At 38.7% G+C, this 24,645-nt stretch overlaps 2 protein-coding genes across 10 annotated transcripts in view; one reads left to right on the forward strand and one right to left on the reverse strand.

Moving 5' to 3' along the window:
- Positions 1-24,645, reverse strand: part of TWF1 (twinfilin actin binding protein 1) — a 47,791-nt gene that overhangs the window by 19,730 nt on the left and 3,416 nt on the right. The gene's annotated exons all lie outside the window — the stretch shown is intronic.
- Positions 16,282-24,645, forward strand: part of TMEM117 (transmembrane protein 117) — a 625,554-nt gene continuing 617,190 nt past the window's right edge. For 7 of the 8 annotated variants that reach the window (XM_055581373.1, XM_055581380.1, XM_055581359.1 and 4 more), the window contains exons 1-2: positions 16,282-16,495; positions 20,195-20,355. The gene's annotated coding sequence lies outside the window, so the exon portion shown is untranslated. The remainder of the gene's footprint in view (positions 16,496-20,194; positions 20,356-24,645) is intronic. The other variant, XM_055581365.1, reaches the window with a different exon arrangement.

The following is a 24,645-nucleotide window of genomic DNA, read 5'->3' on the forward strand; positions in this document are numbered from 1 at the left end:
ATATTTTCCCACTTTTTCTCATCCATTACGTCTCCAGTTGCTTAACATTTATCAGAACTGTCATGATACTAGTCCCTTAGATTTGTATAACGGTTTAAAGTTTTAAGGGGCTTCCCTGGTGGCTCAGACAGTAAAGAATATTCATGCAATGCAGGAGACCCAGGTTCGATCCCGGGGTTGAGAAGGGATCCCTTCGCCCCTGGAAAAGAGAATGGCAACCCACTCCAGTGTTCCTGCCTTAAGAATTCCATGAACAGAGGAGCCTGGTGGGCTACAGTCTATGGGGTTGCAAAGAGTCAGACACGACTGAGTGACTAATGGTTTGACACTTAAAGTTTTGAAAGAAAACCATATAACCTTGTTTGAGCACTGAAATAATCCTGTCTGACAGGCTGAATGATGTATTCTCAGGTTTTATTTTTTAACTTTCAGAAATTTGAAAATTGAAGCATAGAGAGGAAGTCATCAGCTTTCAAGACTAGGGCAAATGTTTCTAAGAGACGGAAATGTATGCAAATAACAAGATTTATTATAAGGATACAGGGCCTGGCTTCATTTCTGCTTCTCTCTTTTTCACTCTCTTTCCTAACGGGATCTCTCTATGCACTCAATGATAGAGTATGACCTCCTTGCCCTTCCCAATTGACAGTCACAGTTCTAGCCACATGCAGAGATTAAATAGTTGTTTCTAAGTTTAAGATTCCTAGGGGAGCATATGATTGAGCCTGCTTGGCTTAGGTATCAAATCATCCTGGGCCAAGTTGGCTAGTTTAGCCAATACACACTGTTCTATGAATGAAATGCAATTGTTATAAGAGGGGAGATGTATCTTGGATTCGACAATCTTAGAATTTCTGCTTTTTAAAATTGGTGGAGCTGGTGCTTAGAACCTCAGTTAGAAGTCACAAACTCATATCATTCCAAGGACAGTTAAATAACATAAATGAATAAAACTGACAGATGGAGGCTGCAGGACCCAGATGGAGCGCAGGCTCCATCGAAAGGGAGCTGCGAATACTCAGTTTCAACTGACTGATGCTCCATGGGAGTCTGGGCCCAGATAACCAATCTTCTGATTTTCAAGGAAACTCAGAAATTGGGATTTTATATAAAGTTCCTGTTTAAATTTTTTTAAATCCCAAATGAGTGAGAAAACAAAAGCAAACCAAAATCCATGACTGCGGGTCATAGCTGACCTATCTGCCAGTAGTTTAGGACTTCTGACCTAGATCTGTCTGGTCAGTTGTCACATAATGACATATAAGCTCTCACATCCTCCATGAAGTTTTTATACAATGAAAGAGAAAACAATATGTACATCATTAGTGTGTGTAGTCCATGCGTTTGTATATGCTGGGTATACAAATAAAGCATAAAGCATCATTCATCTATCTTGTCTCTGAATAAGAAACTTCACGAAAGTAAATCTTCTTCACTTTGTGAGATAATTTATTATAAAGAGCTACACTATTTGCTTTAGGCTTTCCTAAAAAAAAGATGATGCTGGGAAAGTGCTGCACTCAATATGCCAGCAAATTTGGAAAACACAGAAATGGCCACAGGACTGGAAAAGGTCAGTTTTCATTCCATTCCCAAAGAAAGGCAACGCTAAAGAATGCTCAAACTACTGCACAGTTGCACTCATCTCTATGCTAGCAAAGTAATGCTCAAAATTCTCCAAGCCAAGCTTCAACAGTGTATAAACTGTGAACTTCCAGATGTTTAAGCTAGTTTTAGAAAAGGCAGAGGAACCAGAGATCAAAATGCCATCTGTTGGATTATCAAAAAAGCAAGAGAGTTCCAGAAAAACATCTATTTCTGCTTTATTGACTATGCCAAAGCCTTTGACTGTGTGGATCACAATAAACTGTGGAAAATTCTGAAAGAGATGGGAATACCAGACCACCTGACCTGCCTCTTGAGAAACCTGTATGCAGGTCAGGAAGCAACAGTTAGAACTGGACATGGAACAACAGACTGCTTCCAAATCAGGAAAGGAGTACGTCAAGGCTGTATATTGTCACCCTGCTTATTTAATTTACATGCAGAGTACATCATGAGAAATGCCATGCTGGATGAAGTGCAAGCTGGAATCAAAATTGCTGGGAGAAATATCAATAACGTCAGCTATACAGATGACACCACCCTTATGGCAGAAAGCAAAGAACTAAAGAGCCTCTTGATGAAAGTGAAAGAGGAGAGTGAAAAAATTGGTTTAAAACTCAACATTCAGAAAATTGAGATCATGGCATCCGGTCCCATCACTTCATGGCAAATAGATGGGGAAACAATGGAAACAGTGGCTGACTTTATTTTGGGGGGCTCCAAAATCACTGCAGATGGTGACTGCAGCCATGAAATTAAAAGATGCTTACTCCTTGGAAGAAAAGTTATGACCAACCTAGACAGCATATTAAAAATCAGAGACATTACTTTGCCAACCAAGATCCATCTAGTCAAGGCTATGGTTTTTCTAGTAGTCATGTATGGATATGAGAGTTGGTCTATAAGGAAAGCTGAGCACTGAAGAATTGATGCTTCTGAACTGTGGTGTTGGAGAAGACTCTTGAGAGTCCCTTGGACTGCAAGGAGGTCCAGCCAGTCCATCCTAAAGGAAGTCAGTCCTGAATGTTCATTGGAAGGACTGACATTGAAGCTGAAACTCCAATATTTTGGCCACCTGATGTGAAGAACTGACTCATTGGGAAAGACCCTGATTCTGGGAAAGATTGAAGGTGGGAGGAGAAGGGGACAACAGAGGATGAGATGGTTGAGGGCCTCACCGTCTCAACAGACATAAGTTTGAGTAAACTCCAGGTGTTGGTGATGTACAGGGAAGCCTGCCGTTCTGCAGTCCATGGGGTTGCAAAGAGTTGGACACGACTGAGCAACTGAACTGAACTGAACTTCCTAAAGAACAAACCTTGTTTTAGGAGAAAATAGCCATACAGAATCTATATGTTCTTGAACAAAAATTTTAACTTGAACCTCATTTTTCTCTTATGCCAATATCAGTGTCTCATGATTATCATGGACATATGATTTTATAAAGCTTTTGACATATATTAGGTGCTCAACATATGTTAGGCTTCATATCTGCTAGTTGGAATTAAGTTCAACACAGTACTATAGTTTTAGAGCATATAGTATGAAACATCGGAGAAGGCAATGGCACCCCACTCCAGTACTCTTGCCTGGAAAATCCCATGGATGGAGGAGCCTGTTAGGCTGCAGTCCATAGGGTTGCTAAGAGTCGGACACGACTGAGCAACTTTACTTTCACTTTTCACTTTCATGCATTGGAGAAGGAAATGGCAGCCCACTCCAGTGTTCTTGCCTGGGGAATCCCAGGGACGGGGGAGCCTGGTGGGCTGCCATCTATGGGGTCGCACAGAGTCGGACACGACTGAAGTGACTTAGCATAGTATGAAACATGCAGTACGTTTCAAAATAATGTGATTAAAAACAGGGCAAGTAAAGTTATACTGAATTTTCAAACATCAAAAGTACTGACCAATGTTGGTTTCTTATGAGTGCTGCTCAGTCAGTTCAGTCATGTCTGACTCTTTGTAACCCTATGGACTGTAGTCTGTCAGGCTTCTCCCATGGCATTCTCCAGGCAAGAATACTGGAGTGGGTTGCCATGCCCTCATCCTGGGGATCTTCCCAGCACAAGGATTGAACTTGCGTCTCTGGTGTCTCCGCATTGCAGGTGGTTTCTTTACCCACTGATCTACCTTGTTTTCTTACATAGGTCCATAAAACCACAGTATCACCAACTGCTTTGTCTTATTTACATTTCCTTAGAGTTATACAGCATCAAATAAGAAAAAGAAAAACTTTGGTCATAAAAAAATAAGGCTTAAGCATTAAACAATTTTTTATGCATGTAATTATAACCCCCAACAATCTGTAATAAACACCTGGCAAGATTGCTATAACGTTGAACACAATAGAGTATATTACAGAAGGTTCTTCCATTTCAGTGGGGCTCTGTGTTTGAATGAATCACCAAGGAAACAGAATAGTTTGGGTTAAAGATCAATTCAAGCAAATAATATCTCTTTGTCAGTCTCCCTGAGTGAAATCTAGGCTGAAGTAATCTTAAGCACTTTCTAATGAAAGAAACAGTGAACACTCAGGTTCAAAAGAGCTGTTTATAATGATAAGGATCCATATTGGAATCAAAGTGCAGGAAAGCACAAAGCACCCAGCTTTTTAATGCATTATTTATAGTGGGATTTTCACCCCAGTTTGAAGAAGTGCCTTAGCAACGGGATCTTGAACCTCATTCTCATTATCTCTAATGTCTTTATGTGGGTAGGATGGTTTAAATGGCTAATGGGAGTATTTGCAGACTCCTTTGAAAATAAAGTGCTCTCTCTTTCTTTCCCTGTTTCTCTGTCTTTCCTAGTGATTCTGCTGCTGCTGCTGCTAAGTCGCTTCAGTTGTGTCCAACTCTGTGCGACCCCAGAGACGGTAGCCCACCAGGCTCCCCCGTCCCTGGGATTCTCCAGGCAAGAACACTGGAGTGGGTTGCCATTTCCTTCTCCAGTGCATGAAAGTGAAAAGTGAAAGTGAGTCGCTCAGTCGTGTCAGACTCCTAGCGACCCCATGGACTGCAGCCTACCAGGCTCCTCCATCCATGGGATTTTCCAGGCAAGAGTGCTGGAGTGGGGTGCCATTGCCTTCTCCGCTAGTGATTCTAATTAACCCCTAAAAGCTCGTCTAACATTTTAATGGCACACATGAGAAAGCCTGTCTAATACTAATTCCAAGATGGGGGACAACCATCTATGTCCTTTTAAGTATTTTTGTAGTTGCAACAGAAGCAACTTCAACATTTCCATATTAGTGGAATTTAGGGCTGGAATCTGCAGTCTGGCTGGAAAGCAGTGCAAGGGATTGTGAAGTTGAACTTACTAGCGGTCGGTTTTGTGCTTGTGTGTGTGCTTCTGTGTGTGAAATAAATTTGAGAAAACTGTTCATATCAAATACTTGGGGGATGGGTGGAGCTGGAGCTGAGCAAGATTATGGGAGAATTAAGGCCTCTTCACCCACATCCTTAACTACCCTTTGGAGGTGTGTGAAAACCATAGTTTCCTGGTTGGAATCCAAAATGGATTAACCTTTTACTAAGTACAGTTCCATAGCAAAGACTTTATACTAAAGCTTCAGTGCATCTATTCTGTTTTTTAGTGGTAGACTAAGTCCATGTAGTGGCTTTATTTAGGGATGTTAGGGTGTCTGTGGGGTCGCACAGAGTTGGACATGACTGAAGCAACTTAGCAGCAGCAGCAGGGTGTTAACTAACATTTTATATGTTAATGATGAGAACAGTCATACAATGAATTCCAGGAAAGGGATTGTTCAAAAGTCATTAAAATAATTATATTGGATCATATGTATTTTTAATGCATTAATAATATATTTTGGTGAGACTAATGGGTATTAGACAATATTCTTCCTTAACAAGAAAGTTCAGATTTTATTGACATGGCTAGGAACCCAGATAAAATTTGCATTTCCATCTCCCTTGCAGCTTGATGTGACTTTGTGATTAAATTCTGGCCAATGAGATAGAAAAGCTATTGGGTGAGTCTTGACAGGCTTCTTAAACCAAAGCTAAATAGCTGGTGAGAACCCTTTTTAATTTCCCACTTCCTCCTGTTTCCTACTAGAATGAGGATATGATAACCGAAGCTTTAGCTGCTGTATTGGACTTGAGGTAACCTTGATGAAAAAAAGCCACAGATTTGGAGAGTTGAAAAGAAAGAGAGGAGCCTGGGTTCCTGTTGACTGTGGCTTTCTAGTATCAGACCTAGAATGCCTACCTTCAGACTTCCTTTACATATAAGAATAACATCTTCCTTCCTATTTAAGCCACTGTTATTGCCAGTCTTCATTATTAGCAGCCAAATATATTTCATAAGTGAGACACTTCGTTTCACCAAAACTCTTTCGTTTAGTTCACTGAGACCCAGCATAGCAGGTTTGTAAAGTGAGAGGTGTTGTTATCCAAATTCCTTTGGTTCCTGAATTTTGGATAACAATTAGTGAGAATTTGGAAAGCAAGGGATACAGATAATTTTAAGGTGATATTATCGCTGATTGGTATTCTACATGCTCTGTAACCACAAGATGTGTCTGTGTGTTAATCATTCAGTCTTGTCCAACTCTTTGCGACCCCATGAACTGTAGCTGGCCAGGCTCCTCTGTCCATTGGATTTTGCAGGCAAGAATACTAGAGTGGGTAGCCATTCCCTTCTCCAGCCAGGGGATCTTCCTGACCCAGGGATTGAATCTGGGTCTCCTGCATTGCAGGCAGAATTGAGTGGAATGGGACCAAGGACTCCTCAGAGATGTGAGGATTCATCCTTTTTCTTTCTCTTTACTCACTGCCATGCAGCACATTTTAATACAAGTCATGTGCACCTTGGATTTAATACAGTAAAAGGAAAGTGAAGGGTAGATTGGTACACCAGAGAAAGAAACGGCAAATTCTTACTTTTGTGCTTACTATTCAGTCATTAGGTTGGCCAAGGTTTCACTGGTTAATAGATCCTTCCATGTGCTTCTCATTCCTACCTGCCAGTCCGTCACTAGCCCTTTCACTTTTTTTTGTTTTTTTGTTTTTTTTGGCTACAATGTGCAGCTTGTGGGATCTTAGTTCCCTGATCAGGGATTGTGCCCTTGGCAGTGAGAGCGGGGAGTACTAAGCTTTGGACTGCCAGGAGATTCCCTGATCAATCTTATTTAAATTGGTTTACTTTGATCCTAGGGCTAGGTTGGTCTGTCATTAAGAAGAAGCTGACTTTGCCACTTGGTTCCCAGGTCCGGTTTCATTCAGCTTCGCTATAGAACTGTTCTACTTGGAGTCACATGAGTCACTGGCTCAATGTCCATCCCTCTTGCCCTCACAATAATACTTTTACCAGCCTTCCTGATGATGCTGGGTTTCATTCAGGTTTTCTGAACTGTTTTTCCTTCTCACCTTTCATGTTATGAACTCTCCTTTTTTCCCCTGCCTTAGAAATAACATCCCAGCTTATTTCTTTATACTGTAGCCCTTTGCCATGGCAGCTCACATGAGCCCTCATCAGTCCATGTCTCCTGTCAGGGTTCATTAGGCTCCCTCTCACAGAAGCTCATTTCACAGCCCTTACTCACTAGCTGCTGTTTCTTCCTGAACCATTCTTTCACAGGATGATAGCACAGGTCCAGTTAAGTCACAATTCACTTTCCCTGGCTCTAGACGCAGTAACCTCCAACCCACTTTAACTTTGATCCTGTTCATTTTTTAAAATTGTTTTTCCTCCCTCCTTCTAGCCTTTCATCCCATCTGCCTTCCTTCCCTTCCTTCCTCCCACAGCCATTGTCAGTGCCCTGATGTTTTCATGTCACTGTCCTAGCTTGTTAACAGTGAAGAGAAATAGAGATTCCCCAGTGGATCCTCTGGCACTAGAATAAGCATTGCACACTGTAAGCCCCGTAATTCCTCAGCCTCAAGACTGAAGGGCTAGACTCAGTGAAAGAGCCGAGTTTCATGAGTAGGAGGAGCTTACGTGTCAGAGGTGAGGTCCTGGAGTAACATCTACCACAGATAGCAGGCAGGATATGGTGGCAGTCTTTGCTACCAGGGAGGGATGAAGTTATGGGGGAACTGATGTCAAGTTGACTCTTCAGTTACCAGGAAAACCAGTAGAGGAGCAGGACCCTCACCCCTGCCTTTGATAAGCTATCATGGTGGAGACGTTCTGATCTAAAGATTAGAAATATCTCTAGCTGGGTCCAAGAGCAAGTATGTCAGCATGTACTAATTAGGCTTTATGGTTAAAGAGGAAAGGTCATCCCTGTGAGTAGGGTGTAGGTGAGGTAAGGTCTGGTCAAGCAGGAGTGTACAAAGAACAAGAAAACAGCCGCCTTGGGTAACCTGATTGTATAGTGTTCAAGAGGATATAGATCTTTCTGTCCTACACTTCAAGTCCAGAAGAGAAATACATTGAGATAATGGTGATGGGCATGAGAAAAATACAGCTCAAAGTGAGGTAAATTGCATTTTAAGAATTTAAAGTCTGAATGCGCATATGGGAGGCTGTATTTCCCAAAGGGGAAAGCTCTGGTTTTAAGCTCACATCTAGGACTGCCTCACTGTGTGATGGCAGCGAGACCCTGAGGTTGTTCAAGACGTTGAGAAGGTGAGACGTTGAAGCAGGTAAGAAAGGGTGATTGCCCTGTAGTGGTCTTTGAGCTACAACAGAGCCCTGAGTTGTTTTGGTACTTTCTTATTTTTGCTGTTTTGTTTGTTTTTTTTTTTTTTTTTCTGTTCTCCTCACTGCCATCCTGTAACATTGCAGTAATTTTGTGATTCTTCCCTGGTTTCTGTGGAGGGTGTCTCATGCGAGCCTACTGGTGCTGGGCCCTCTGCTCTGGGGGGCCATTCCTTCCTCCTACCCAGTGAACTTGTCCAGGCTGTCACTTGTTCACAATACGTGCCAGGTAACCGGAAGCCAGCCCGGTAAACTAATTCACAGCAAGGTGCTCATTCACAGATTCATTAAACATTTACAGAGCAGCCCAGCTCCTGTGCTCAGTGTGAATGACTGACCAGGGCTGTTTAGCTGCATTATCAATGTATCCTGTGGCGGCCTTGGGCTTTGGATCAATCAGTCCTGGGTTTAATCACATCCTGTCACTTGCTGGATATCATCCTGAAAAAATTTACTTAGCCCTTCTGGAAGTCTCACTTTCCTCATCTGTATAATGAATACAAGACAATGATAACTCCTTGCAGGAGTTTTGGGGTTTTAAGGACAACTATGTACAGTGGCTAGCTCAGAGTAGATTTTAAAGAAATAGTGACTTTTATGATATTATTGGTTATCCTTTCCAGATATCATTTATGGGGACCTTTAACACTTTAGCTTTGGATGTAAATCACCAGTGCCTTAGCAATAATGAGTCATATGACAGGTTGTGAGATACATTTAGGTAGTCAGAAGTCTTTGCCTGCCTCCCACCCACACCAGTTGTCTGAGTTCTGACGCTAGAATACCCAAGTATCAGCTGTCTGAGGAACTGAAGTGGAGTGGATTGCTGAAGACAGGAGAGGTGTTATAAGGATTCACAGAGGTATGTTTTCTAATGAGGCAGCCTGGCTCTAAAATGTCAGGAAACAGCAACAGCAGATCATGAAGTGAAGAAAAATAGGTCACTTGTTTGGAGTCAAGGTGTCAGGTAGTATGCAAGGTGAAGAGCCCAAAGCCATAAACAGTAACAGGCTGTGAAAATTGCTACCACAGCCGTAAACCAAATGGCTGCCTTCCCACATACACCCGATGGATAGAACTGCTGGTCACGCAGTGTCTTTTTGCCACACTTGCACACATGCAAAACAACACCATCAGCCATCCACAGCATCATTTTGAACAGAGGACAATGCTAAATCAAGAGACCAGACAGCTGGTTATGTAAAGGGCAGGAGGGCAGTGGGAGAAAGTGGTAGTAAAGCTCTCCATTTATTTGGTTTGCCACCTTAAAGTGTATTGTACTTTTTAACTGTTTATGGCCTCAAGCTATAGTGTGTCAAATTTCAGAATGCCTAAATGAAACATCTGCTTGTTTGCATATTCTTCATACATTGAGTAAGCCTTCTACTCTTGTAGGGTGCTTCTGTGTTGTGAAAGAAATTTCTAAATACTTATTCTGTATGCAGATTGTAAAGGATTTTAAACTCAAAGCCGGGGGCTACCACTTCAGATGGCTTTTGAGCAGTCATCTGGGATTGTCAGCTTTGGGGGAAGGGAGGAGGTAAACAAAATGCTGTTTGGACGGTGAGGGGTAACAGTGGGCTGTGCGTTCTGCCCCATTACATGCACTGTCATCCCACAGTTCTCTCTTCTTCTACAGTGTTCACCTCCTGTGCATCACCCGTGACAGCCTAGAACTCTGGGGAGATGACTGAGATAAAAGAGTAGCTAAGGGAACAGCGATTTTGGTGAACCCTGGATTTATAAGCTAGTTGCAAAGAGAGAAAAGACTTAGCTATCAAATGGCCAGTGTCTTACAAATTCTCCAGATTTCTTAAGCTTCTAAAACTAGCTACATTATGATTATTACTTTCTAAAAGTGACTTACCTATCATGAACTAAAGAGTTAAAGAAACATATTAATATTGTTGAGCTTGTGTCTCAGCCGTGTCCGACTCTTTGAGACCCTTTGGACTGTAGTCCACCAGGCTCCTCTGTCCATGGATTTTTCAGGCAAGAGTATTTGGAATATGTTGCTCTTTCTTCCTCTAGGGTAATGTTGTTGAAATTACCGAAAATAAATTTTCTGAAACCCAAACTGTGATATGATGTTAGGATTATTTTCTCTGATGTCTGATATATATTAATATTAATTTTATTGCAAAAGGGTATAACTGAACTTTCACAAAACCTAAATTCATGAACAGTTTAAAATAAATTGAAGTTATCTAGAAGCTAGGAACTGTGAAAGGATACAGAAATAGCCTAGTTTCCCTAACCCTTTCAGTTGTCAAGGAGCACACTGGATTTTGGAGCATTTGAGCAGATAAAGGGCCTTTGAAAAGTCAATAAGTAAGTGAATATAAATATTGGTTCAAATATGCTCTTTAAAAATAAGACTAATTGTTTCAATTGAATACAAATTTATATAATTCTAAGTTGCTAGAAAAAGCACTTTGTGTAGACAGTGTAACTGTTAACCTGCTCTCAGAAAGTAATTTTAATGGGTCTCTATCAAAGGCATTGGCTTTACCTGAAAGGATAACAAGCTGATAAGGGAAATATATTCCTGTTAGAGTTATGCTTAAAAAGTAATTATTAAATAAAAAGTCCTCTTGGAAGAAGAATCGAGGTTGTTTTATGATAGAGAAGAATATGTACATTTGTTTATTTCCTTTTGGAGTTCTGACTTGACAAGAGCAAAATTTGGGTTTATGGCCTTAAAGGACTGGAATGGGCTTAGGATTTTCATGAATTTAGACAGCAACTAAGGAAGGTTTCCACTCCTCCTGAAAGCAGTGGAAACTATTTAAATAATTTAGAGTTAGTGGACAAGGACTACACCATTCTTTTGAGCTTTTTTTTAAAGTTTTATTTTTCAGACTATAAATTATGTTAGTATATGAACACAATTGTCTTGGGGTATTTTGGTCGGAACACTCATTAAATTGTTTGATTCTGCTTAGCACCAATGCAGAATTTATAAAAACACAGTTTTTCCTAAACTCAGGCTGAACACTGAATTATTTCTTTATTTCCCATTAGCATAAAATTTACTTATATCAGCTATATTAATGCAAACATAAGAGTTTTATTCTTCAGAGAGATTAGTTTTGTGATCTAAATTTAGAGCTGCTTCTCAGTTTATCTCATGAGTGATGATGTTATTTAAAAAAACATAGAAGCAAAGAAACTTTATGGCCACTTTGGCTTGTCTTCTTAAAGATGTGTACTTAGAGAGAGAACAGGTATATGCTTGCATTTAATTAGCAGCTCAAAAATACAGGAGAAGAAGGTCTTGCTTTTCAAAGATGCCTCTCTAATGAATTTTTAGAATCTGAAGTCCACCTTAAGAGCGCACTTAGGACTTAGATTTTTTTCCCTACTCCCTTTTTTCCCTACTTTTTTCCTACTTTAAAACTTGCAGATAAGGTTATACAAATAGATTCTCACTTCTACCCATTTATGCATGCTTAGTTCTAGATATTTGAGTCAATCAAAATTCCTATGGGGAATAGAAAGTACATAAAAGTATGTGCTGACATTTTTCAACATTATATTTACTTAAAAATAAAATGAACTTTAAACAAATGTTTTCTAATTTATAAGGAGTCTGTGCTCCCTCCTCTCCACCTTAGCCTTCTCTTTTTAATTGTTTATCAATTCTCTTAATCTTAACATTTTAATACCATCTTTGTGGGCTCAGTTCAGATTTTGATTTATTTTTTAATGGAGTGAGAAATAGAGATCAGAGGTATGTGTATGTCCATGATATTTTAAAGAACTACATATCTTCATAACATCTCTCCACTCTTGATATTTTTTCATCATTTTCCTTTTCCTGCTTTGTCATTTGTTCTTTCAACTTGAATTACCTGTCAGTATGGGGTTTCCTTAAGTCTCCATAATAAACCACATACATTGAGAACACGAGGTTAACATTAAGCCAAAGACTGAACTGTAGAGGGAGACGCAGCACTAGGTCACGGCTACTGATTAAGTCACTAAACAAGTTGGGGGAGGAGTCTTTGTTGAACTAGTTTGTTGACCTAATCGTTCACTTTCTATGAAGTGGTGTAGACACAGTCTATGCCATGCTTTTACTTGTTTTTTTTTCTTTTTCTTAATTTTAGTGAAGGACAAAAAGAATACGGGCCTCTACCTGTCTCTGAGTCTCTATCTACTGCATGCAGGTTTTTCTGATTTTCAATTCTAAAGCTTGATTGGTGGCAGACTCCACTGTAAGACGAACTTCCCTATCTTGTTTCTTGGAATAGTGTTGCATTTCCCCTAATGATATTTCAGAAGGCATATTTAATCCAACAGCATTGATTTTCTCTATTATCCTAGTTGTGACTAGGTGGTTAAATTGAAATATGCATCGTTACAGCACATAACTCTTTAGGCTGATGGGGACTTCTAGAAAGAGTGGTATTGTCATTCTAATCATCTTGTTATCCTTTTCTATATGGAAGTGATCTAAGCTTATATTTCCCAGATAAAGGCAGTTGCATAAGTATGGTAAGATAAAATTAGAAAAAGAAGAAAAAGCCTATGTTTATCCATTGCATATTTTTCAGATATTCCAGCTCTCTAGTTCTTACGAGCATGTAATTAAAGGAATCCATGTAGAATCAGTGCATTGCTTTAGAAAAATAAGAAACAAGCATTCTTTATTTTGCAGATATGCAATTTCATGCATCTTGCCCATGTTATTGTCCTCATAATAAAAAATCATTGGGAGGAAGAACACTGCTCTCCCATAAATATAAGACAAATTAACCTCAAAAATACAGAGTGACAAATAAATGATTTAAATCTTTACCAAACCTGTCTATCTATGAGATGTTTTGAAAAACAAAATAAATAAAATTTGCATTTATTACCACTTGGTATAAATTATTTATAACTATAGAATCTACAGACTAAGTAAGCTCAATTGTCTGTGTGTCCAATACCCCTATTGTTCAAATGAAGAAATCTTGTGTATGTATGTTAGTAAAAATACATGTAAGTACATGAAATTCCAAACCTGGGTGCCCTGAGGCCCTAAGGCACAGAGATTTATAAATTTATCTATGGTGATACAGATTGGCAGTATCTGCATTGGCAGAGCTGACTAAACCCACCTTTATTGGCTCCCTTCCTTTCTTTTTTTTAAATTTTTTGAAATATAAATTTATTTATTTTAATTGGAGGCTAATTACTTTACAATATTGTATTGGTTTTGCCATACATCAACATGAATCCACCACAGGTATACATGTGTTCCCACCCCGAACCCTCCTCCCTCCTCCCTCCCCATACCATCCCTCTGGGTCGTCCCAGTGCACCAGCCCCAGGCATCCTGTATCATGCATCAAACCTGGAGTGGTGATTCCTTTCATGTATGATATTACACATGTTTCAATGCCATTCTCCTAAAGGGATGTATCTTAAAAAAAATTTTTTTTTGGTTTATTTTATTTATTTGGCTGCACTGGGTCTTAGTTGCTACATGTGGGATATTTTATTGTGGTATGTGGGATCTAGTTCTCTGATCCGGGATTGAACCCGGACCCCCTGCATCACCAGGAAAGTCCCCTGACTCCCCTTTTAATTCTCCTTTGTCATACTTCAAATGTGATTATTTGCAAAACTACTGAATTATTAAATCACGGTGTTTCACTAGTGGGGAAGGACAGGAATTTGGACCTCCTCAAGGAAGATATATTTTTCTAGTAATTTATTTTGTGTATTTCTTAAATGTCAGCCATAAGGGTATAGAAGAAGACCATGGTGGGTGAACTAGCTGTGGGTGCCCCCATGTGGGTGTGGGCTTAGCATGATTCTGTTTGTCTCTTTCATGGGAACAACTACAAAGAAGTAAAAGATGATGAGCCTCATAAAGTTCCATAAACTTTAAGAGACCTGGGCATTTGTGGATATGGAACTGATACTCAATAATTCAAGACTTCTCTCTGAGCACACAAGATTCAGCCCATGTGCTTATGTGTATCTTGGTTGTTGTTTAGTCACTAAGTTATGTTCAACTCTTTTGAGACCCCATAGACTGTAACCTGCTAGCCTCCTTTATCCGTGGGATTTCACAGCCAAAAATACTGGAGTGGGTTGCCATTGCTTCCTCCAGAGGATCTTCTCAAGCCAGGAATTGAACCTGTGTCTCCTGCTTTGGTAGGCAGATTCTTTACCACTGAGCTACCAGGGAAGCCCCATGTGTATCTTTACTAAGGGACAAATGTGAGTTGACTTCTATGAGAGGCCAGCTGTGGAAAGGTAGCCACATAGCTATCTGGGTTGTGTGAACCCAGATAATCACCCACACCCACATTAAAACAAGATTTTTCTTTTCTTGCTATTAAGTCCTACAGAGAAATTCATATGAAGTAACAAAAACTTTGGTTTTGTAGATTTGGGTAAATTCATGATTATTGCTTGTTCAGTAGTGATAATATTGTAACATAAGTCAGTTACATGATAAATGGACTTTAATAATTTTAAAAATAGCTATAATTAATATTTATAAAATTCTTAAAGGTTTAAAGAGCACTGTAACATTTTTATTATATTTAACAAATATTTTATGAAAAAGTTATATGGTATGATATTTTGGAAATAGAATCTTTTTTATAAGTTCCCTGGATTTACCTCTCTCAAATGCAGTAAATCTATTTAGGGACAAGGCATTCATACACAAAGCAACCTGTAGGTTCATAGAAAAGAAAACAAATTAATATAAAATAATGTACAAGTAACATATTATTAAAATATTCTCTATTTGTAATGCTAAATTCTTTGCATAGTAATCTTGTAATATCACCTGTTACTACTTCTGTGAGTCCTATGTCTCTAGGCAAAGCTAGTGGTTCATAGACTACTTATTCCTCAGGTTCTATGTTGTAATAGAATGATAATAATACTGGTCTTTTTCTTTAAAAGATAAGCTTCTTATATAATACATCTTATGTAAGATAATGCTATCTTAGTTGTTTCTACAGTACACAGTAAATGCTTGCTAGAAGAGTGAATTAAAATATTGTTTGAAGTGGTGATCCATTGAAATTTGACAGTCATTTTATGTACAGAGAATTCTATTCAATAGTGGTAATTATAACAATATTAGGCCTATTATACAATTGAACCCATAAAATGTATTAGAGTGAAAGTCATGGACTTAAAGGCATTGATGAACTTTTCCACTAAAATTTTGGTGAGATATTCATATAGGAATTATATTGTGAACATGTGAGGCCTTTCATGAGACCTGTTATCCCTGGAAATGAAACTTAAAAAGAAGATAATAGATGTACCAGAATATGCCAGATATTTTACTGTTTTGTTTAATTCACTGTGTTCTGTAACTTACATATTATTAGCTAAATATTTTAGACAAGATTATCTGTTTTAGATAAAGTATATAGCAAAAATAAGATTTGAACTCAGGCCTGTATATCTATTAATAACTCCAAAAACTCTACTAATCTTTTCTTCATAATACCTATTTACTCAAACTAGGAGATGAGATGGTCAAAAACACTGTTTTGAGTAAGGCAGAAAACCATCTCAAACAAAATTGTATGAATAAGTTTTATTTTTTAAAATAAATATTTAAAACAAAATTTATTTTTTGTGTACTGATGACAAATTCGTTAAAACACTTTCCACATCAGCTTACATGCTAATTTTCAAGTTTTTCCGTTATTGCAGATAGAAAACACTTTGTGCCAGCTTAGCAGTTTTAAGTGACAAATTACTTATATTAATATATATATCCTCACAGCACTAAAACACTAAAAATTATATGCAGATGTCCAGTATTGCTACTTTCAAAAATAATGACTAATGCGTTAGATGGTATTTGTGGATATACGGGAAACAAGAGATTTAAGGAAGTTCGTTATCACAGAGCGGGCCACGCTTCTCAAATTTCTCTTACTGAATCTAGGCTTCCAGGCACCTAAGGAAGCTTTCTGGATAACGAAACCAGCGCGGCTCCATCCCAAAGAAGAGTGATTTACTGAGGTGAGGGTTCATTCCGGGGAACCCAGGTGTCTCTGATTCGTGGCAGCAAGGAGCCTGGCCTTGCCTGTAGAAGGCAGTGGTATCAGTGTTGGTGTCAGACTTCACCTTGGCCTGAGGTGAGTGCTGCTCCCAGGACAGCTGCCCCAGTTCTCTCCATGTGACCTGAGATGTTGGTGGCTCCAGCTCCAGGAAGTGGCCTGTGAATCTGAAGGTAAAACCAGAAGGTGAGGTAGGGCCTGTTTTATGTGATTTTCCTGTCTCTGTGCCATGCTCAGGGGGACTGGGGTCAGTGACAAGAGGTACTTAGGATTCGAGGGGACTGGTATGCAGAGGGTGGGGAAAACCGAGATGATAAAGCCCCTCGATAGAGTATATTATAGGACTCAAATGCCTTCAGAGGTCAGGGGTCCAGGCAGGTAACTCAAATGACTAGAGAAGGCCATTTTGGAGCAGCTGTTTTGCCATTTAAGAATATAGGCACAGCAAGGCCAGTTCTTTAAGTTTTCTGAGAAGCTAGGCATTCATTTTTTTTAATGTGAAATCTATTTGTTTTTAACTATTTGCAACTAAGTTAGAATTTTTTGTTTTGTTTTGTTTACCTCGTTACGTGGCATGCGGGATCTTAGTTTCCTAACCAGGGATGAATCTGTGCCCTATGCTGTTGGAAGCACAGGGTCCTAGTTGCTGCACCCCAAGTTAGAGTTTTAGAGTATTGTGAGGTCAAAGAAAATAATTTAACAGGCCTAATTGTTCACCAGTTTGCAAGCTTTGATATAGGGCAACTATTTGGGACTCTGGAGGGAAAGGACCTGCCACATTCCCTCTGATAGATGGATTTCATTGGTCTGGGATGAGTCCCAAGCATCAGATTACCCTAATGTGAAGTTGAGGTTGAGCCCTACTCACTTAATAGGTGGCATGGGGATGTGGGAGGGGGGTTCGGGATTGGGAGCACGTGTACACCCGTGGCGGATACATGATGTAAGGCAAAACTGATACAATATTGTAAAGTAATTAGCCTCTAATTAAAATAAATAAATTTAAATTAAAAAAATAGGTGGCATGAAGTGATAGAATTCCAGGTGCTGCAAGGCTGTATCAACAAGGCTTCCCTGGCTGCCTTTTCTCCTGCATTCTCTTACGTGACTTCACCAACAGAGCCATAACTTCAATAATTCCCTCTACCTATGTTTCTCCAACTTAAATTGTACATAAGAATCACTCAGGAGCTTATTAAAATTACTAAACACACTGCAGGAGATTCTGATTCAGTAGGTGGGTTCTGGAATTTGCTCTTAACACCCACATTAGTTTACTGTAACACAGATGGTCTGGAGACCACACTTTAGAAACACTGACTCATAATGGATACTGTTGGCTGGCACATCTGTTATTTCAGTCTGGGTTTCTTGCCTAAGTTATAGGTCTGCATACACAACTGCCTGCTGGAAACCTCCATCGTCTTTACCTGGATATCTCAAGCTTATTGTCTGAATCCAAATGTATTATTTTTCTAAAGCTTGCATGCAGATTTATTTTTTTATTTCATTAAAATGCATCATCATCAACATAGTTGCCCAAGCTAGAAATCTGCATTTGTACCTTTGGTGGGTAGGGACTAGCATTCAGGATGCAAGGGTTTGTGTATGGTGGGCAACAGCATGCCCACCAATCAGCTGCTTTCCTATCCAGCTCTTTGCCATGTCTGCTCAACTACCCTCCTGTGGCTTTCTAAGTGTAACCTAGTTCTTCTGGGACAAGCCAATAATAATAACTTTATTTATTGAGGTTTACTCTGTGCCAAGCACTATTCTAAGTGTTTCATATGTATTAACTCAATCTTTTCTTGAAGCCACTGAATTCTCTGTCTAGTTTTTGGCAGCTCCATAACTCCATGAGGCTAAATCTGCTCCCCATCTAACCAGTTGCCAACTGGGAACTCTGCTTCAAAATAGATATTGTCATCTTCTTCCCACAATCATACCACCCACCTAACTACAGATCCCAGGATCTAGGATCCCTGCTAGGGATCGCCCTAGGATCTAGGATTCCAGGGATATTGATGGCTGCCTGAATTGGAATCATTTTTAACTATGGTGTAGTAAATCAGGTTGCCACCTCCTCTAAAACAGTGCAGTGCTAGAGTCGGGAGGGCATTCAGAGATTGTCTAGTGCAATTTCCTTATATTACAGACTTGGAAACTGAGGCTTAGGACTATATAATGGCTTTCTAAGGGTAAGAAGGATGTAGGAGAGCTGGAGATCAAACCCCAGGTTTCTGTTTCTGTGTCAAATGCTAGAAGGCAAGTTCCCATCATTCTAGGGGAGTTACATGATACAGGGGAGTTTTGCTGTGTATTTTCTGTTTCTGCCTACATGTAGAAAAGTGCCTGGAACAGTGCAGTGATTGCAAATATGTACACCACAGATGTATCGATCTGTGCTAGGTTGGCAACACAGAAAACCCCTTTGACATGAAGAACTGTTGCTATGTTGCAGGAATATTATGTTTAATGTAGTATGTGGATTACTTAGCACCTCTAGCAAAAATGCAATGAAGGAAATAGACAGAAGGTGGTGGCAGCAAGGACCTACCTTAATTATTCTGCACAAATATCCCTCAAGAGAAATCTGCCCTGGCCACCCTTTCCAAAATTTCCATATCTTTCTCTATGCTCTGATTCTGCCTGTTTTTCTTTTTTTTTCCATTGAAGTGTAGTGGACTTACAATATTGTATTAGTTTCTGATGTACAGCACTGTGATTCAGTATGTTTACAGATTATACTCCATTAAAAGTTATTACCAAGATAATGGCTCTAATTCCCTGTGCTATGCAGTATCTTCTTGTTGCTTATCTATTTTATATATAGTAGTTTGTATCTCTTAATCCCATGCCCCTAATTTGGCCCTCCCACCTCTACCTACTTTTCTTAATCGCATTTCTCACTGCCTGAAGTTTTACCATTATGCCTTTTGTGTTTATCACCTATACACTCACTGAAACAAGCTATATGAGAGCATAAGCTTTGTTTTTTTTCACCACCACATCAAGAGAAGTATCTGACACAGTAGAATTTCCTGAAAATGATGGTTTTACATTTTGGAATGGAAACTTAAATAACATTCAGCACTTTGGCATTTAGAGGCATAATATACCTCTCCAAATAGAAGCAAAAAAGACCCAGGGGTGTACAATGCTGGAGTCATAATGTGAGAGATTGGATAACATTATTCAGAGGGATATTTACAAAAAACACTTTATCATTAAGTAAATGACTTCTCCCATGTATTTTTACTCTGTATTGGAGGAATAACCCAGTACTGCAAGGAAAACCATTTGGACAGGGGATACTTGCTTATTTGTGAATACAAACATAATAGATTGAATTCCTCCAAAATTCAGATTCACTTGGTAACTCAGAAGTGATTATATTTGAAACTAAGGTATTTATAGTTGTAATTAGTTAAGGATCTTGAAATGAAATCATGCTGGATTTGGGGCAGGTCCTAAATCCAATGACTGTATCTGATTTATTTATTTATATTTTAAAAAGCTTTTCATCTTATATTGGAGTATAGCTGATTAACAATGTTGTAATAGTTTCAGGTGAATAGCAAAGGGTCTCAGCTATATATATATATATATATACACATATATATATATATATATATATATATATATACATACATACACACATGTATGCATTCTCCCCCAAACCCTCCTCCCATCTGGGCTGCCACATAACATTGAGTAGAGTTTCATGTGCTATTCAGTAGGACCCCGTTGGTTATCCATTTCATGGAAAACATATATACACGTTGATGCCCTATCTCTCCCTGCGGCAACCATAAGTTCATTCTCCAACCCTGTGAGTCTGTATCTGTTTTGTAAATAAGTTCATTTTGTATCATTTCTTTTTAGATTTCACTTATAAAGATCCAATGACTGTATCTTTATAAGAGAAAAGAGAGGAAGATTTGGACACAAAGACACAGAAGAGAAGATGCCATGAAGATGGAGGCAGAGATCGGAGTAATAGAGCTGACAAGCTGAGGGACACCGGGAACCACTAGAAGTTTAAGGTAAGAAAACATTCTCTGCTAGAGTCTCGAGAGAGAAGACCCTGAAGTCAAGATGACACCTTGACTTCAGAGTTCTGGACCCTAGAACTATGAGAAAATAAGTATCTGTTGTTTTAAACCATCATTTGTGGTAATTTGTCACAGCAGCCTAAGAAACAAATACAATGAAGACAGGAGATGATTTGCTTACTTGTAGATAGAAGGATGTGGATTGTACCATATAAATTAGTCTATAATATTTTGAAGTTAAGTATCATAATACCTAATTCACTAAGTGAAGATAATGCTTTCTGTGAGACTTATCCTTTTTAAAAAAGTTAATTACTTTTATTGAAATATAGTTGATTTACAATATTATATTAGTTTAATGTGCACAGCATAGTGATACAGTATTTTTGCAGATTATACTCCATTTAGGTTATTACAAGATAATGATTATAATTCCCTGTGCTATAAAATATGTCCTTGTTGCTTATGTTTTATGTATAGTAGTTTGTATGTTAACCCCATACTCCTAATTTGTCCTTTCTCCTCCCCTCTTCTCTTTGGTAACCACAAGTTTGTCTTCCATGTCTGTGAGTCTATTTCCATTTTGCATATACATTTATTTGTATTTTTTAATCCACATATGTTATATCATACAGTTTTTGTCTTTCCCTGTCCAACCTATTTCCCTGAGTATAGTATTATCTTAAAGTCTAACCTCATAAGGCTTCAGCATTCTCTTCTACAGTGTACAGGCCCATGTAAGGGATGTGCATGCTCAGTTGCTCAGTGATGTCCACCTCTTTGCAACCATATGGACTATAGCCCACCAGACTCCTCTGTCCATGGGATTTTTCCAGGCAAGAATATTGGAATGGGTTGCCATTTCCTACTCCAGGGGATCTTCCTGACCCAGTGATGGAATCTGCATCTCCATCCACATTGCTGCAGATGGCATAATTTCATTCTTTTTATGGCTAAAATCCCATTGTGTATGCATACCATATATTCTTATCCATGTGAATTTTAGGATTGTTTATTATAGTCTATGAAAGATGTCATGGATATTTTGATAGGGATTGCATTAAATTTGTGGATTGCTTTGGGAAATATGGCCATTTTAGCAATATTAATTCTTCCAATCCAATAGCATAGGTTATCTTCCATTTTGTATATCATTGTCAATATCCTTCATCAGTGTTTTATCATTTTCAGAGTATAGATCTTTCACCTCCTTGGTTTATTCCTAGATATTTTATTCTTTTTGATGTGATTTTTAAAAAAAATTAAAAAAAAAATTTCTCATTCTGATATTACATTATTGGTATACAGGAATTCAGGCTTCCCAGGTGGCACTAGTGGTAAAGAACCCAGATGCCAATGCAGGGGACATAAGAGACACGAGTTCAATCCCTGGGTTGGGAAGATTCCCCTGGAGAAGGAAATGGCAACCCACTCCACTATTTCTGCCTGGGAAATCCTATGGACAGAGGAACATGGTGGGCTACAGTCCAAATGGTCGCAAAGAGTCAGACATGACTGAAGTGACTGAGCACATACACACATACAGAAATTCAACAGATTACTAAATATTAATCTTGTATCCTGCAACCTTACTGAATTCACTGACTCTAATAGTTTCTGGGTGGAGATTTTAGGGTTCTCTATATGGAATATTATGTCATCCTTAAATAGTGACACTTTTACCTGTCATTATTTGCACAGACTTATCTTTTTAATGATATCCTAAAACTCGGAGGAGTGGGCCAGGCAGGCCTCTGGGCTGAGCAGCTATCATGGAAGAGAGGACCTAGGCACTGAAAAAAAGGCTTGCAAAGCCCCTCCTTATTTTTCCAAAAGTTCAGACAGTCGAGGGTCGGGGGGGATGTCTCCCCTTAACCCTTAAAGGAGGCAGGGAGAACAGCCCTTCTAGTCTATGGGCAGAGTTAAGCTACTGTTTTTCATTTCATGGCTACATTCTGTATTTACTTCAAATACAGAAGTAAATCATTTTCATTTCTTAATTTTAAAAATTCCTGCTGCTAATTATTTCTCTTATCTTTTGTTTTACTCTTCCCATATCCTATCTTCCTGCCCTGAGGCTCTTAGCGCTAAAATAACTGGAACTGAAAAGTCCTTTTTCAACAAACTGGCTTTGTTGAAAATAAAGGGAATAATTCCTGTGAATGGGCCATACTATTCCAGATTCTTCCAGCTTCTTCTCCATATCCCTTCTTCCCACTTTCTATCCTCCTGCTTTCTCTCTTTTCTCTCTTTCTCCCCTGCTTCAGTGTGTACTGACTGAAAACCTTATGAGTAATGAGCATTGTTTCTGTATATTCCCCTTTGCCTGGCATTTCTTCTTTCTCCCTTTTCTGCTTATCTAAATTCTCTTTATCCTTCAGTGTTTGCTTCAAACATCTTCTTCCATCTGGTGTGATACAGCAATTAGTAAGGATGGCTTTTTTCTCTATTTCAAATTTGTATAGACCTTATGGTCAAGTTGAACGCATTTGGCCTTCATCACATATCACCTTTCATTAGTATTTATGGTGATTTTAATCCATCTCTTGTCTGCTTATTTACATCATGAGTTTCCTGCGGAGACAGACGTGCTGTGTTTATCTTTGAAACCTCAGCACCTTGCAGTGCTTTAATGGACTAATTGCTTTGGATAGATTTATAGATTGGGTGGTGTATTTGGTACTTTACATGAAATCAAGAGGGTTTTTTTCCTCATTTTTTTTCTCTTTCTTTTGTGTTTTTTTAAATTATGATAACACATTTACAGGAGACTTGGAAAATACAGAACATAGTCACATATATTCCACTATATGGTACCATTATTTTTAAGTAGATAAATTAAGATTTTTAGTTGGAATTTCAATATCAAACTCTCAAAAATTAACAGAATGAATATTTGGAGAAGTAGAAGGATATAGTAGATCTGGAAAGCACTATGAACCAATTTGACATAGTTAAGATTTATACAATTTTCACACAAGAGTAGGATACAAATTCTGTTCCAGTTCCCACAGACTGTAAACCAGGAGACATTGGAACATCTCTAGATGTTCAAAAATTTCATGCTCTAAAGGTATTGAAATCAAACAGAAACTGTTCTCTTATCACTGTGGAATTATGTTAGAAATCAATATCAAAAGATATCTGAAAATAACCCACATATTTTCAAGTGCAATGTGACACTTACCAAGAGATATCTTTAACTTAACTATTGAAAGCCTCAGTAAAGTTAGAAGGCTGAAAAAACACAGAGGGTGATTGCAGGGAAGAAAGCATTTAATGAGAAATTAGTATCAAAATGAGAAATTAATATCAAGGATACTTAAAAAAAACATGTATTTGGAAATTAAATATCCACTCTAAAATGATAGGTGTATCTAGAAGCTATAACAAGGAAAATTAGAAAATATTTTAACAGAATAAAAAAGAAAAGAGAATTTATCAGAATTTGTTGCATGTAGCTGAAGCTTCTAATCAAGAGTTTTGAAGTCCCTCAAATCTAGCCTCTCCCCTTTGGGCTGTCTATTAAACCTGTCTAAGTGGATCTACTAGAAACAGTCTGAATAAGAAAAAAAAAAAAAAAAAGCCATTTGTTTTAGGAGAAATGAAGCAGGAAGAAAGTGAAGGTCAGCTCAAAACTTCCCAAAGGCAAATTTGCCATTTAAAACCAGCAGTCACATTCCTGTGGATGAAGTCATCCCCAACCTCCGTCAAGAGCTGCTTCCTAGAAGTGAAGGGCTGGTCAGTTCTTAGGGCCTCTGTATATGTAAGAGTGGGTGTGAGGCAGAGGGGAGAGATCAAGAAGAGGCAGTAAAAAGAACTAAAGTGGGTGGGCAGTGAAACAATTGACCCTCTCTGTCATCGTAGCAGAAATGGCCCTTTGAAGGCACTGCTGCATTTATGCAGATTCTTCAGGATGGGCATGAGACAGGGCAAATGCTGGCCACTAAGCAGCTGACAGCTCCACTCTTCCTATGACTGCTAGTCTACGCTTTGCTTGCATGACTCTTGTTTTAAAACCTGTACAGAAAAATCCCTCTGCCAAGCCCTTTATAGGCTCAAGTGGGGGCTAGGTGAATCAGTCATTTGGTAAAAGAAACTCCATGGAAATATAAGCAGGGCAGGGAGGAGATAAATAATTATGATAATAAGAAGATCATTTATGGAGAACTTCATATGAACCAGGCCAAATGTTAAAAGTGTAAGACACATTAGTTAATCCCTCTAACAGCCTATAAGGCAAGTACTACTAATGTATAGAGACGTTCAGTAATTGGCTTA

Source organism: Bubalus kerabau, chromosome 1, assembly GCF_029407905.1.
Source record: "Bubalus kerabau isolate K-KA32 ecotype Philippines breed swamp buffalo chromosome 1, PCC_UOA_SB_1v2, whole genome shotgun sequence".
Classification (NCBI taxonomy): Eukaryota; Metazoa; Chordata; class Mammalia; order Artiodactyla; family Bovidae; genus Bubalus; species Bubalus kerabau.